The sequence below is a fragment of the Panthera leo genome, chromosome C1 (assembly GCF_018350215.1).
Source record: "Panthera leo isolate Ple1 chromosome C1, P.leo_Ple1_pat1.1, whole genome shotgun sequence".
NCBI lineage: Eukaryota > Metazoa > Chordata > Mammalia > Carnivora > Felidae > Panthera > Panthera leo.
In genome coordinates this window covers 86,274,511-86,287,944 of record NC_056686.1, presented here as the reverse complement: position 1 = coordinate 86,287,944, position 13,434 = coordinate 86,274,511, and the positions used below count along the sequence as shown (strand labels likewise).

The window sequence follows — 13,434 nt, the reverse complement described above, 5'->3', positions numbered from 1 at the left end:
TTTGAGGAAATCATAATGTATATTTAGGTGAGGCACAGAAAATTATGTATTTATCTATAATCTAGCTGCTTACATGTATTTCAAGGAGTGCCTAAGTCCATGTTTATTTAATATAACCTTATATTTAAAAAATCAAGAAAGAGGGGTGCCTGAGTGGCTCAGTCAGTTAAGAGTCCAGCTCTGGATTTCAGTTCGGGTCATGATCTCATGGATCGTGAGATTGAGCACTGAGTTGGACTCTGGGCTGACAGTTAACATGTTAAATTCAAATAAACTTATGGATTAATTATATAAAAATATAGCAAATAAGTGTCATTAGGAAAAAGGGTGAAGAGGCTCCTATATTAGCTACATGGGAAAAAGTACTGATCTTGTTTATTTTTTCTTTTCCAAATTATTAAACTTATAAGGCTACTAATGGAAAATAACAAATATATACAACTCAATTTGATCTTTCATTACTGAATCAACTTGAATTTTAGGCCAGTAATTTCCTAAGATAAGAAAACTCTTTTTTAATAAAATTCACATAATACTCTTTTCTCAAGAAATTCATGTCTTTTCTCAAAATAAACAAACTTACTTCTTATATTACCAACACTCTTTTATACTTTATATACTCATTCATTATTTTAGTTGGGAATCTAATACGCACCTCATCTATTTAATTTTTATGCTTGCCGTACTCCTCATGTTTTTGTGCCATCATGGTACCCAGAAACTACCCAAAGATCTTTATCTTAAGTCTCCAACAACTGAAGCATTCCTTGTTTTCAAACTGCTATTTTCTTCACCTTGCTCCCCCTCACTGTTTAAGGGCCATGTTTGCCTTAATGATTCCAGCTGAGGAAATGCAGGCCAACTACTTGGGCTAATATATACTAACACAACAATAAATCAACCATTGGAACCTAATCATTCCCTGTGTACCAACTCAATGAATTAAGTTAATTCAAACACTGCAATTTGGTGGGTTTGCCAACAAAATGATAGTGAATTAAGAAAGATGTTAGGAATCACACTTGTGCTTGTTTTTGCTCAGTTTTTTGGACAAAGACTTAGACAAGTACAGAAAATGAATCCTCTTTTGCAACCCAAAACTCATGGCTCAGTATGAGTTTTGATACATGTAAGAAGTAATAAGATCCCTCAGCCAACTACAGTGATGGTGGGAGTTTGATAAACTTGAAGGTTGGTTTCAGGACTATAGAATGACTAAAAGCACAGGATATAAGGGAAATCTCAGCTATGGTGAGTTAGTATTCTAATTTTAACGTTGACATGAAATAAAGGCGCCTTCTTGTTTTAGAAAAAGAAAAAAGGCAAGAAGGTATTAGGGATTTGAATGGACGCTGTTCTCCAGCACAATAAAATCCCACGATATGGGTATGTTCTACCACTTCTGTCCTCACATGAAGGTGGTTGTGGAACCATATACTCTACTCACAGGTCAAATGTGCTGCTACAACCAGAAAAAAAATCTCCAGGGTAGTCTCAGGTGTTAACAATGATCAGCCTTTAGTGGTACAGTTTAGAGCTGTGTGGATTTGAGAGGGTGGAAACAGCATCTGCTCCAAAAAGGAACAGTGGCAGGAATCAAGAACAATCTCACCAGTATCTTCCCACACCCAAGTCTTCACAAGTAGGAATGGGTCACAATTAACCTAATGCATCATCATTATTATTCAACTGAATCATCATCATCTTTACCCAAAAACATTTACTGAGTCCTCTGTGCAAACCTTTGGGTGGAAGAAGATAAAAGAATATATAAAGAGTATAGGCCTTCTAGAAACTTACTAGCAAAATAAGGTTAAAAATAATTACAAAAGAATAGATGAGGGGCACCTGGCTGGCTCAGTCGGTTAAGCAACAGACTCTTGATTTTGGCCCAGGTCATGATTTCACAGTTCATGAAATTAGTGCCTACTTGGGATTCTCTCTCTTCCTCTCTCCCTGCCCCCACCCTGCTTGTGCTGGTGTGCACTCACACTCACTCTCCCTCAAAACAAATAAACTTTAAAAAAGATAAGTAAATATCAGCATGAGATAAATGTATGTAACCTGGGTGTTATTAATTCACAGACATTTTAGCAACAATGAACCTTAGATATTCTTCAGTCTAGCCTGATTATTGAGTCACAGAGAGGTTAAGTGGGTTATCCCATGGTGCATGATTTAAAACTGGCACCAAAACTCCCCATATTGACTCCAAGTGCTGAAATTAATTAAAGAAAGTAACTTGGTCAATATAAAGCCAAGACAGGAAAAGAAGTCACTATTGCTCTTAATACATTCACCATTTTATGTTATAATTTCCAAAGTCAATTGCAGTAGGTGGGTCTGTGTTCATCCTGTGAAAATAATATTCAACAGATTCAAAATGCGCCCCTCATTTTGCTGCTGTCAGGTTTCATAATGACCAGCAGCAGGAAATCATAAGTTCTGAACTACTATGATCCATTTTACTGATCAGAGCATCCAGTTATCATGTAATAAGGTTCTGAAGCAATCTGCCTCTGCTATTTATTCTGCATTTATTAAATGACTTGGGAGAATTCACATATTAGTATTTGTGAAGAAAGGCTAAAAAATTAAATGCCTATTTTAGTCAGCTTTGAAATGAGCAATCTTGCTTATGAGAAATATTATATTCTTATTTAAAGTAGATACCTTAGAAGGAAACAGTCAGTTCTTAGATAAAGAGAATAGGGAAGCCACGTTGTAAGAATGTCACTAAAATATTTTAAAAGTCATTTTTCTTAGTGCCCAGAGGGTAATTCGAGAAAAAAAAAAGATAAAAAGTGACTTCTCAGGTAAGTAAATGAAAAATGCATTCACTGTCACCATACTGTTGATTTTGTCCCAATTAAAATCCCCAAGTATAGGGGCGCCTGGGTGGCTCAGTCGGTTAAGCCTCCGACTTCAGCTCAGGTCACGATCTCATGGTCCGTGAGTTCGAGCCCCGCGTCGGGCTCTGGGCTGATGGCTCAGAGCCTGGAGCCTGCTTCCAATTCTGTGTCTCCCTCTCTCTCCGACCCTCCCCCGTTCATGCTCTGTCTCTCTCTGTCTCAAAAATAAATAAACGTTAAAAAAAAAAATTAAAAAAAAAAAAAAAAAATCCCCAAGTATATACACCACCTCAGAGTCACCAAGGTTACCCTTTGAACACCTTAAGAAAGACATACACACACACACACACACACACAAAATTGACACATAAGAAGTATTTATCTCCTCCAAAGGACAATAGGAACCAAGTAGATTTTTGTTCATTAAGAAATGTTCAGGGGCACCTGGGTGGCTCAGTTGGTTGGGTGTCCAACTTCAGCTCAGGTCATGATCTCACAGTCCGTGAGTTTGAGCCCCGCGTCGGGCTCTGGGCTGGAGCCTGCTTCGGATTCTGTGTCTCCCTTTCTCCCTGCCCCTCCCTGCCTCTCTCTCTCAAAAAAATAAACATTTAAAAAAAAAAGAAATGTTCAAAACTCAAAAAAAAAAAAGTTTAAAGCTCATACATTATCAACATGGATAGCAGTAGCAGGCAGATTAGAGAAATGAATAAGAATAAAATCACAAAGCACCCAAAAAAAAAATATGAGGTAGTAAAAATAGGAGGTGATAAAAACTATCCAGCATGCTTTCCTAAAGGGTAAATCTTTTCAGGAAATGCTGTAGAAATTTTAAAAGATAATATAAGTCCACTAAAGTGAATCACTAGGTACTAGCAAACCCCAAATGTGTTTGAAATTTGTGCCACATAAAGTCTACAGAAACCCAATGAAGATGGGGGTGGCTGGGAATGAAGGCAGGGGGAGTTGTTGAGGACATCTAATTAGTAATAAGTAACGAAGTACCTTATTGAAAAGAATTTGTATTCCATTAATTTAGCTAAGAACTTGGTTTCTAACTGGTAGTAAATACATGTTTGTTGTAGTAAATGAAAAAGAATGGAGAAAATCTGCTTTCTAGACACAGAATCTAAACTAATGAGACAGTCAAGAGAAGACTGTAATGAATTTAGGAATAAGGAAGAACTGATTCATTAATACATAAAATTCTGTACTAAGATCATGAATGTTTAGAAGAGAAATTTACTTGGGGAAGGGCTGGAAACAGGATTATCCATCCAAATTTAGAATTATGTAAACATCAAGATGAACAAAATTAAGCTTTTCTTTTGTAGGGCACAAGGGAGAAATTACTTCATGACTTTTGCTTGGGAACCTCCTTTTTTTAATTATGCAAAAAATATATATACTGTGAAGTTCAAGCAGCCTCACAAAGCTTCAGCTACATCTCAATTAAATAGCATAGGGAATTGCATAAGAAACCCAGACAGAAATGAAAACAAGTATGTGAGCAATTTAATCAAGTTAAGATTTTTTTCCAAAGTGGAATTAAAAAAAAAAAAATTAAGAAATGGAAAAAATAATTCCCTATCTTCTACTGTTTTCTCCACTTAACTTGAACCTTATGCCCAGCTTATTAATTATGTAGGACCCTCATTATTTGAGTGAAATATTGTAGCTATGGGTTCTTGTCTGCCCAGCACATTTCTCATCTCCTATAACTGGGAATAATATGCCTTTCTTTTTTCAGGTGCCATTTCAAGTCCATATAAATAAAAAATGGTACCCTCTACTCTCCCAGCCAGGGTGGAGACATTTGGCATAGTACTGCCTATCAACATACCCTGTTCTCCTGGCCAAGAAGAAGCATGTGGTCTAAACAAGGTCTTATAAGAACCAGGAATTTTCCAGAATTAACCTGACACAAAGGGTGCTCAGACAATATGTGTTAAATGAATGTCAGGCAACTGAATGAATAAGCCAGTGGGAATAAGACCTGTTTCTTTCCTTGAGAGTCATGATGCTAGGAGAATATAATCTTACCCTGCTCCAGCCTTTGTTAATTTACAGAGGAAGCTCATCAATCAGTAGATGATAATGATGCTGAGATTAAGGAAAGCAGAGACAAACATAACTAAAAGATGAGTAAAGACAGAATCTTCATGAAACCCTTCTGGAACTTACAGTTTTGTGACTAATAAACTTTCTTTTTTGCTGAAGTTGACAAGTTTCTACCACTTGTCCAAGGAAGCTTATGATATACACAATAATCTTTGGCAACACTTTAAAAGACCCCCAGAGTACCTACCTGGGGTGATCAAACAAGTAATCATTATAGATTTAAATAAAATGTATTTCATTATAGATGTAAATAATATTCAAAATTGTTGTTGAAATAAGCAGGAACATTTCCTCACAGTGCACTTGCAATTTACAGTTGCTCTCACATTAAGCCTAATAATATTGCTTTAGGAAAAAAAATAGATAATATTAAGTTCATATATCCTGCATATCCTGCATAATATAGAAGATTCTAAAAGACTACATGTTTACTATTCCATTTTCATGATTTAAGACTTTCATACAGTATTAGAAACATTTGCAATTTATTAGCAACTCCCTCTTTCATTTCCTTTTTTCTTATTGCTTTGGAAGTCTATTTTAAATTTACCATCAATTGATGAGTTTTATCTGTGGACATTAAGTTTCAGAATCATAAACTCAGATTCCCATAGGGCTCTTTCGTGAGCTTAAGAGTGTCTTAAGGGGTGCCTGGCTGGCTCAGTCGGAAGAACATTCAGCTCTTCATCTCTGGGTTGTTGAGTTTGAGCCCCATGTTAGATGTAGAGATTATTTATCTTAAAAAAAAAAAAAAAAAGAGTGCCGAGTGCCTTAAACTGTAATTCTGGTGAAACTAATTCCCCTTATCGGCTTTTGAGAATCAAGCCACAACTGTAAATTATTCCTCAAAGTGTAGAAGATGAATAAGGAAGAAAAAAAAAAAAAACACCTCAACTGTAATTCAACACTCACCATGATCATCATGATAGAGGTACTGTTCCAGGTGCTAGAGGTAAAACCATGAAGAAGACAGAAAGAACTGTAATATTATAATGCTGTTTCAGAAAGAGATAACAAAATCGGCATAAAATTAAAAAGGTACTGCATTAGAAAATGGCCAGACTAGGGAAACCCACTTTGGGGAGATGAGGTTTTAACTGAGATCTGAATGAAAGTTACCAGGCATATCAAAACCTGTGAGACCAGCATTCTAAGCAGAAGGAACCGATGTGCAAATGCTCTGACGGGGCAGTATGTCTGAAATTCAAGGAAAGTAGATGAATACCTAGTGCGGCTGGAGTGTGAAGAGCAAGAGGGAGTGTGGCAAGTGATGAGATCGGACAGCTCTGTGGGCACTGATAAGTTTGGGAAGCCATTCAGACAGGGGTATGGCACCATCTAACCTCCCTTTCCGAAAGGTCACTGGCACTGGTGGCAGGGTGAACTGTAGGTCTCAAGGTTAGAATTGGGAACATCAGGAGGAAGCTGTTATGATAGTCCAGGGGAGACATGGTGGTAGCTTGGGCTATGGGGTTGAAACGAAGAGAAGTAGAATAGCATAGTATCCTTTTGGAAGTAGAGACTAGGATTTATAAGAAGTGGGTGAAGGAAAAAGAAGAATCAAAGAATCTCATAACTACATCTGAGCGTGAACTCCAGATAACGTGGTGAACTGACCAAATCTCCAAGTTAAACTACATTGTTAAATGTACTCTCATTTTCAGGACACTTAATTCATTAAGTAAGAATGACTAAGCCAACCAATATAATTAAGAATATAATTTAGGATATAACCAAATTTGCTTTGCAAGAAAAATAACCACCTTTATAAATTTTATTAATGTTTAATTTTGAGATGGAGAGGGAGAGAGGGAGAGACAGAGTGTGAGTGGGGGAGGGGCAGAGAGAGAGACACACACACAGAATCTGAAGCAGGCTCCAGGCTCTGAGCTGTCAGCACAGAGCCCGACGCGGGGCTCAATCTCACGAACCGGGAGATCATGATCTGAGCCGAAGTCAAGCTCAGGTCAAAGTCGATGCTTAACTGAGCCACCCAGGCACTGCTAAAAAATAACCACCCTTAAAAGACGTGCATTATTAGGGTAAAGATGAGAATTGGAGTTTGAATATTTTAGGTGTTTAAGTTGACAGCCTTATACAGAAATCCCCATCTGAACTCTTTTAGACCTTCTCTCTGTATCACTTAATATGATCTTTAATTATTACTTCTCATTTTGGGGTATAAGAATTAAACCTTCTCAAATTGTAGCTTGTGCTTCTTTACACCTTCTCCATCATTTAACACATTTTCCCCCTCACAATAATGGCCCAATAAACATTTTTCAGTATAGAAATCACTTCATCTCAGAGAAATGTCTCCCCATCTCCCTTTTTTCATTGGTTACTATGAAAATGCTTCCAGTACAATGAAGCCAGGGCTCCTCCGTAAGCCTTGTCTGCTGCCTCTTCAGTCTGCACAGAGCACTCCATTTTCACAACCTCCCATATCTGTTTTTCACTCTCAGCTTATTAGTTGCTGGGTCACACAGGCAAGGAAATCAGTCCCTCCATCATTAACAGGACTTCGCATCCCATATTGTAAAAGTGGTGAACGTCTCAACTAACAAAGAGAATCTTAATGTTGCACTCCCCTGGGCAAACACTGAAATCCCTCCATAGATTTTGATTATTTTACTCTCCTGAACAAAACCATAGCCCTCTAATGGATCCTTAAGGTTTCACCAGGCAACAATTGTAACCAGTATGGTATTTCAAATACCGTATTTCAAATTCAGAATTTCAGTGGTTTTCCTTTCAAATAGCCTAAAGCTCACGTTAAGTAATGATAGAATCCGGTTTCCCTCTGCTACTGACCATTCACTATATCTCATCTACCCTACCGAAGTGCATGAAAACCCTCCTTTCCTGCAGACCACAAGACAAATATGAAAGAAGGCCTTTTATACTCAAGTGTAAAAGGAAGACTGTAATTTTGATGCATTTAAGAAACAGGGTATGGAGTTCCCCAAAGCCTGGCTGGTGGGTACTACCCTTCATTCTTGCAGTACATTTCTATCAATAGCAAAATCTTTTTAAGTTTTTCTCACAATCTCTCATCTTCCCTACTAAACGATAAGCTTCTAGACCAGTGCTAATAACCACTGCAAGGTATTCGAAAAATATTTGTTTAATAAATTACTGCATGCACTTAATTAACAAACAAATCAATGAATGAATAAATGAATAGCTGCTTTGATGGTTAAGATTTGACTTCCAGGGCGGTCTCATTTGGGCCAATTTTTTTTTTTAACTTTCAATCCAGTCAGATTTGCATTAGAAAGTCTCCTTTGTGCAAACACTCCAGGGCAACTGTGCAAAGTCACTTTGAAAGTAAATGCCATCAAATATTAATAAGATAAGCCAAGGGAAATAAGCTTGTAGTTTATCCCAGATAAAAAGCATTTTTTCCCCTTTAGTATGAATACATACAGGAATTTACAGCTCCCTTCCAAACACCAGACAGAGACATGTGGGTGGCAAAGCTAACTAGGAACAGCAGAGTGAGTGGAGCATACTGGTAGGTTTAATAGGGTGGAAAACTCCTGAAACGGTGAACCTTAGAAGATGCTATTTCTTCCATTAGATTTTCTTCCCAGAATACACTTATATCCATATCTAAGGGGAAAATAAATTTAAAATTATATTTTAGCAATTCTACAATCACAGTATAGTTTTCTAAAATAACTAAAGCAGTCCAGGATCTCTAGGGATCTCTAATTGGGCCAAACAAGAAACATAAAGTATGTGCTACCCTCACAGTGCAACAGCAAGCCTGGCTGGGAATGGAAGAGAAAAGGTTCTACAAGGTCCCCACTCAAATGACAGTTTTCCAATGAATTGTGAAATGTATTTTATTGAATCAAGGAACTAAATACTGAAAAAAGAGCCAATGTGTCATAGATCCTCTGCACAGCATCTTCCCGGTATACACAGGAGAGCCATCACCAGTTCTAACACTGGTCTTACTCACAGACTACGCACGGTAGTAAGAACACTGGATTCGACATCAAAAGAACTGAATTCTCATTCTAACTCTGCAACTCATTAACCAGTTGACCTTAGTCAAATCATTCACTTCTCTAGGCCTTATTTTACTTATCCAGAGTGAAAGTGCCACTGATATCAATCTCCTGGAGCTGTATACATATATGTAAGATATAAGCACAGTAAGCTGCGGCCTAAAGTGTGTTGCAATAGGCCCTCTGCCACCCAACCCCTCCGCTACATGCTTAGACAAATGTTAATGTTACGTACATTAAAAAAAAAAAAAAAAAAAAAAAAAAAAAAAACTTACACGTGAAGTCGTGAACTTTAAATTCCAGGAAGCCCAGCAGCGGCTGGGCGTGCTATGGTGGTGGTGGCTGGCACCGCAGAAATGAGAACCAAGGGGACCAGGGCCTGGCCTCCACGCGGGGTGGAGCAGGTGGCTGTGTGAGCTGTCCGGGCATGGACAACCTGGACTACCGGCCCAGCAGCCGCATCTTGCTGGTGATGAGCAAGTGCAACCCCGGGTGTGAGCCGAGGGAGCGCTTCTCACCCTTCAGGGTGGTGCTGGTGCCGGACAAGAACAGCGAGGAGTCCGAAGGCATGCTCTTGGACAAGTTTGAGTTCAGCTCGCCGACCCGCAGGGTCGTGGAGGAGATGCACAACCAGCGCCTCAGCCCCTATGGCACCAAGCCCAGGAAGGTGCGTGTCGCCACGTTAGCGTGACCACCGGAGTGCTGGTGGCAGCCGGAGACGGGCCTCTCTACCCTCCCTTCACCAGAAGCTGTGCTGGCTGGGGTAGGGGTGGTACTTCCGCTCCCGGGGCGACGAGAGAACGCCTCGCAGTCTGTGCGCAGGAGTAGGGAGGAGGCGCTGCGAGTGGTTTTTTTCAGGATGCCCTGCGCCATGGCGGCTCCCCGCTGTGGAGTTTGGGAGAAGCAGAAGGAACATCGCCCCCTGCTCGGACCAGGCAGCCCCCACCAAGCAGCCGTGGCAACTCTGGCTTCACGGTTGCAGTGGCTGGGCTTCCCCCTACTCCCGCCGTCACTAATCTGGAACTTTGGATTCCACTGCCCAGAGGTGGTCCTGGCCTACTTTGAGTACTTATTTGGCTCTCCTCTCTAGGAACCCCCGGTTTACCATGTATAAAAACATAATACTGCTTTTTCTCAGGTTGGTATGGAGCTTAACAACTTGATGAAAAGTACGTTAAACTGCGGCACCCTGGCATTGCGCTTTTTCCCAGTACCAGACAAAAGTATGCATATATATAATTTTTAAGTACAGGTAATTAAAACTGCCACTATTGGGGGGGGGGGAGAAAGACACTTTAAATTCCAGGAAATGCAAGTCATTGACTAATTAATAATACGATGTAACTAACTGGTATCCTATTTTCCCCAAATATATCCAGTGTAGTGCCTACCCTGACAGAGAACTCAGATATAGAATGAACTAAGTAGACCCACCACTTGTGGGTGAAATAAAAGTGTGCACTGGGCCAGAAAGAAAATACTAAAATTGATCTGAGAAGGAATGTAAAAAATCAAGCTGGGATACTGAATCTAAAATTATTCTTCCAAGCTGGTAACATTTAGGATGTTAACTGTGTAATATTGAGGAATAGTGATCTGAACTTTGCCATTGGTACCTCCTGGCCACTAGGGGGAGCCAGCAATGTTCTGCTGTATAAAGGAAAATGACTTGTTTTAGAGTCAATTCTGTACTTTTTGAAGAGCAGGAATTATTTTGATTTTGCATAGTCACAAGAACTTTGTCATCAAATTATTCCTCTGGAATATAGGACAGGATAGCAGTTCCATTTCCTGGAAAGAAAAATAATACAGAACAAAAATTCAAGGATTAGCAATCAGATATGCTGAGCATAACTACCCTTAAAAACTCATTCGGTAATCAGTGCATTGAAATAGAGCAAGTAATATAGAATGCTGTCTTCAGGTAATGCACATATTTATTTTTAAACTTGATATCCTATAATTATTTGGCCCAGACATGGACACACATCTTGAATATGCCTTTGTTTTTGTTACAACTGGTAGGTCCAGAGCCTGATACAGACTGCTATAATGTGTGCTTTTCTTTTTCTCTATGTGTGTGTGTGTGTACTATATACTATTTCATACATGCAAAAATAAATAACATATATGTAAATACTGAAGCATATTAATGGAAAAAATAAGCTCAGTATCAACTAGAACATACCTTTAAACTATGTTGGCTTCTTCCCAAACCAAATTGCCTGCTTCCATCCATACTGATTCACTACTGTGAATATTGCATTTATCATTTCACTGCTTTTTAAAAACTAGTTTTCATCACACATATATACACTCAATGATATATATTTTAGAATTTTTATTCTTGAGTTTCATCAAAAGTATAGCATACGATATGTTGTTTTTGTGACCTTTTTTTAAATCGTCAACAATATGTTTCAGTGATTCATCCATTTTTTCCATGTCAGTGACATTCATTCTCACTGGTGAATAGTATTCCATGGTGGACTATACCACACAGTATTTAATTGCTATCTCCTTATTGGACATTTGGGCTGTTTCCACTTTTTGCTCTTATAATCAGTTAACACTACTGCTATGAATATTCTTGCTTAAGCCCCTTGGAACACGAGACAAGAGTTTCTCAAGGGCAGACACCTAGGAAGACAATTTCTGGATCATAGGTTGTCTGCATCTTCAACTTCCAAGTACTAATTGTATCCAAATTTGTGAATCCACTTTATACTTCTAACAGTGTATGAGGGTTCTCATTGTTCCACATCCTTACCCAGATTGGCATTGTCAGACTTCATTTTTTTTTAAGTTTATTTTTAAGGAGGGGTTGGGGAGAGTGAGTGGGGGAGGGGCGGGGAGAGATGGGGACAGAGGATCTGGTGTGAATGTGGTGAGAATGTGGTGCTCAAACTCACGAACAGCAAGATCATGACCTGAGCAAAAGTCATACGCTTCACCAACTGAGCCACCCAGGTGCCCTGGCATTGTCAGACTTCTTAATTTTACCAGTTAAATGGTTCTAATTGGTTCCTTGATGAAGTCATAGTTTGCATAATAAGGATGAACTTCTTTTCAAATGCTTATTGACCATTCTTATTTCTCCTTCCTAGAAATGCTTGTTCACATTCTTTCTCCAGTTTTCTATTGAATTGTTATTTCCTTAATGATTTGCAGGAACTTTTATATATTCTTTATTCTAATCTCTTGTCTGTCATATATGTTGAAAATAAATTCTCCAGATTTTGGCTTGGTCTTTTCACTTTCTTTATAGGTCTTTTGATGTCAGGGGAACTTTTAAAGTAATCACACTACCATCTTTTTTTTTAATGGTCATTAATTAAAATAGTCTGGTTTTTTTTTAAGTTTATTTATTTTGAGAGAGAGAAAGAGAGAGCACACACATGCACAGGTAGGAGAGAGGCAGAGAGAAAACTGAGCAGGCTCCAGGTTGTCAGCTGTAGCACAGAGCCCTACATGGGGCTCAAACTCATGAACCAGGAGTACATGATCTGAGCCAAGATCAAGAGTAACACACTTAACCAGCTGAGCCACCCAGGCACCCCTAGAATAGTCTATTTTTTACTTAATTAGTTAAAATGATCTGAGGTTTTTTTCTGAAGTTTTTCTAGTTTTGCCTTTTACATTTAAGTATTTCATCAATCTAGAATTGATTTTGGGGTAGGGAGTAAGGTCAGGATAAGGTTTTTTTCTCATGTATTAAGCATTTGTCCCAGCCTCACTTATTTCTAATGATCTACATCATCCTTCTCTCATATCTTTTCATTACATTTTCTCTTTAATTATGACATATAAAAATGCAATTGCATTTTTAAAATAGGTTTTATATCCAGCCACCTAGCTAAACGCTCTTATTAATTCTAATAAATTATCTGTGCATTACTTAAGGTTTCCTTATATAGATGACAATCATATCATCTATATAATTAGTTGTGCATGTTTTTTCTATAGTAGGCTAAACAAGGGTTTTATTCAAAGATGTCAAAGATGTCAACATCCCAATCCCCAGAACCTGTTAATATGTTACCTTACATTGTAAAAGAGACTTTGCAGATGTGATTAAGTAAAAGATCTTGAGATGGGGAGATTATTCTTGTGGGCTCAAATAATCATCAGTGTCCTTATAAGAAGGCAGAGAGAGATCGTATTACAGTAGTAGGAGATGTAACAAAGAAAGCAAGAAATTGTAGTGGGGTCAGGGAAGGGTAATGAGCAAAGAAGTGCAGATCTCTAGAAGCTGAGAAAGACAAGGAAACAGATTGCCCACTCAGAGCCTCCAGAAGGAGCCAGCCTGCCAACACCTTGACTTCAGCCCAGTAAGACTGATTTGTACTTCTCACCTCCAGAACTAAAAGGTAATAAGTGATTATTGTTTTAAGCTACTAAATTTGTGGTAATTTGTTAAAGCAGCCACAGAAAACTAATATACT

At 38.5% G+C, this 13,434-nt stretch overlaps 1 non-coding gene across 1 annotated transcript; it reads left to right on the top strand.

Annotated features, from left to right (window-relative positions):
• Positions 1-1,017: 1,017 nt before the first annotated feature.
• On the top strand, positions 1,018-1,144 carry LOC122229073. Its single transcript, XR_006206932.1, has one exon. It is a non-coding gene; the product is annotated as a small nucleolar RNA SNORA40 (small nucleolar RNA).
• The last annotated feature ends 12,290 nt before the right edge of the window (positions 1,145-13,434 follow it).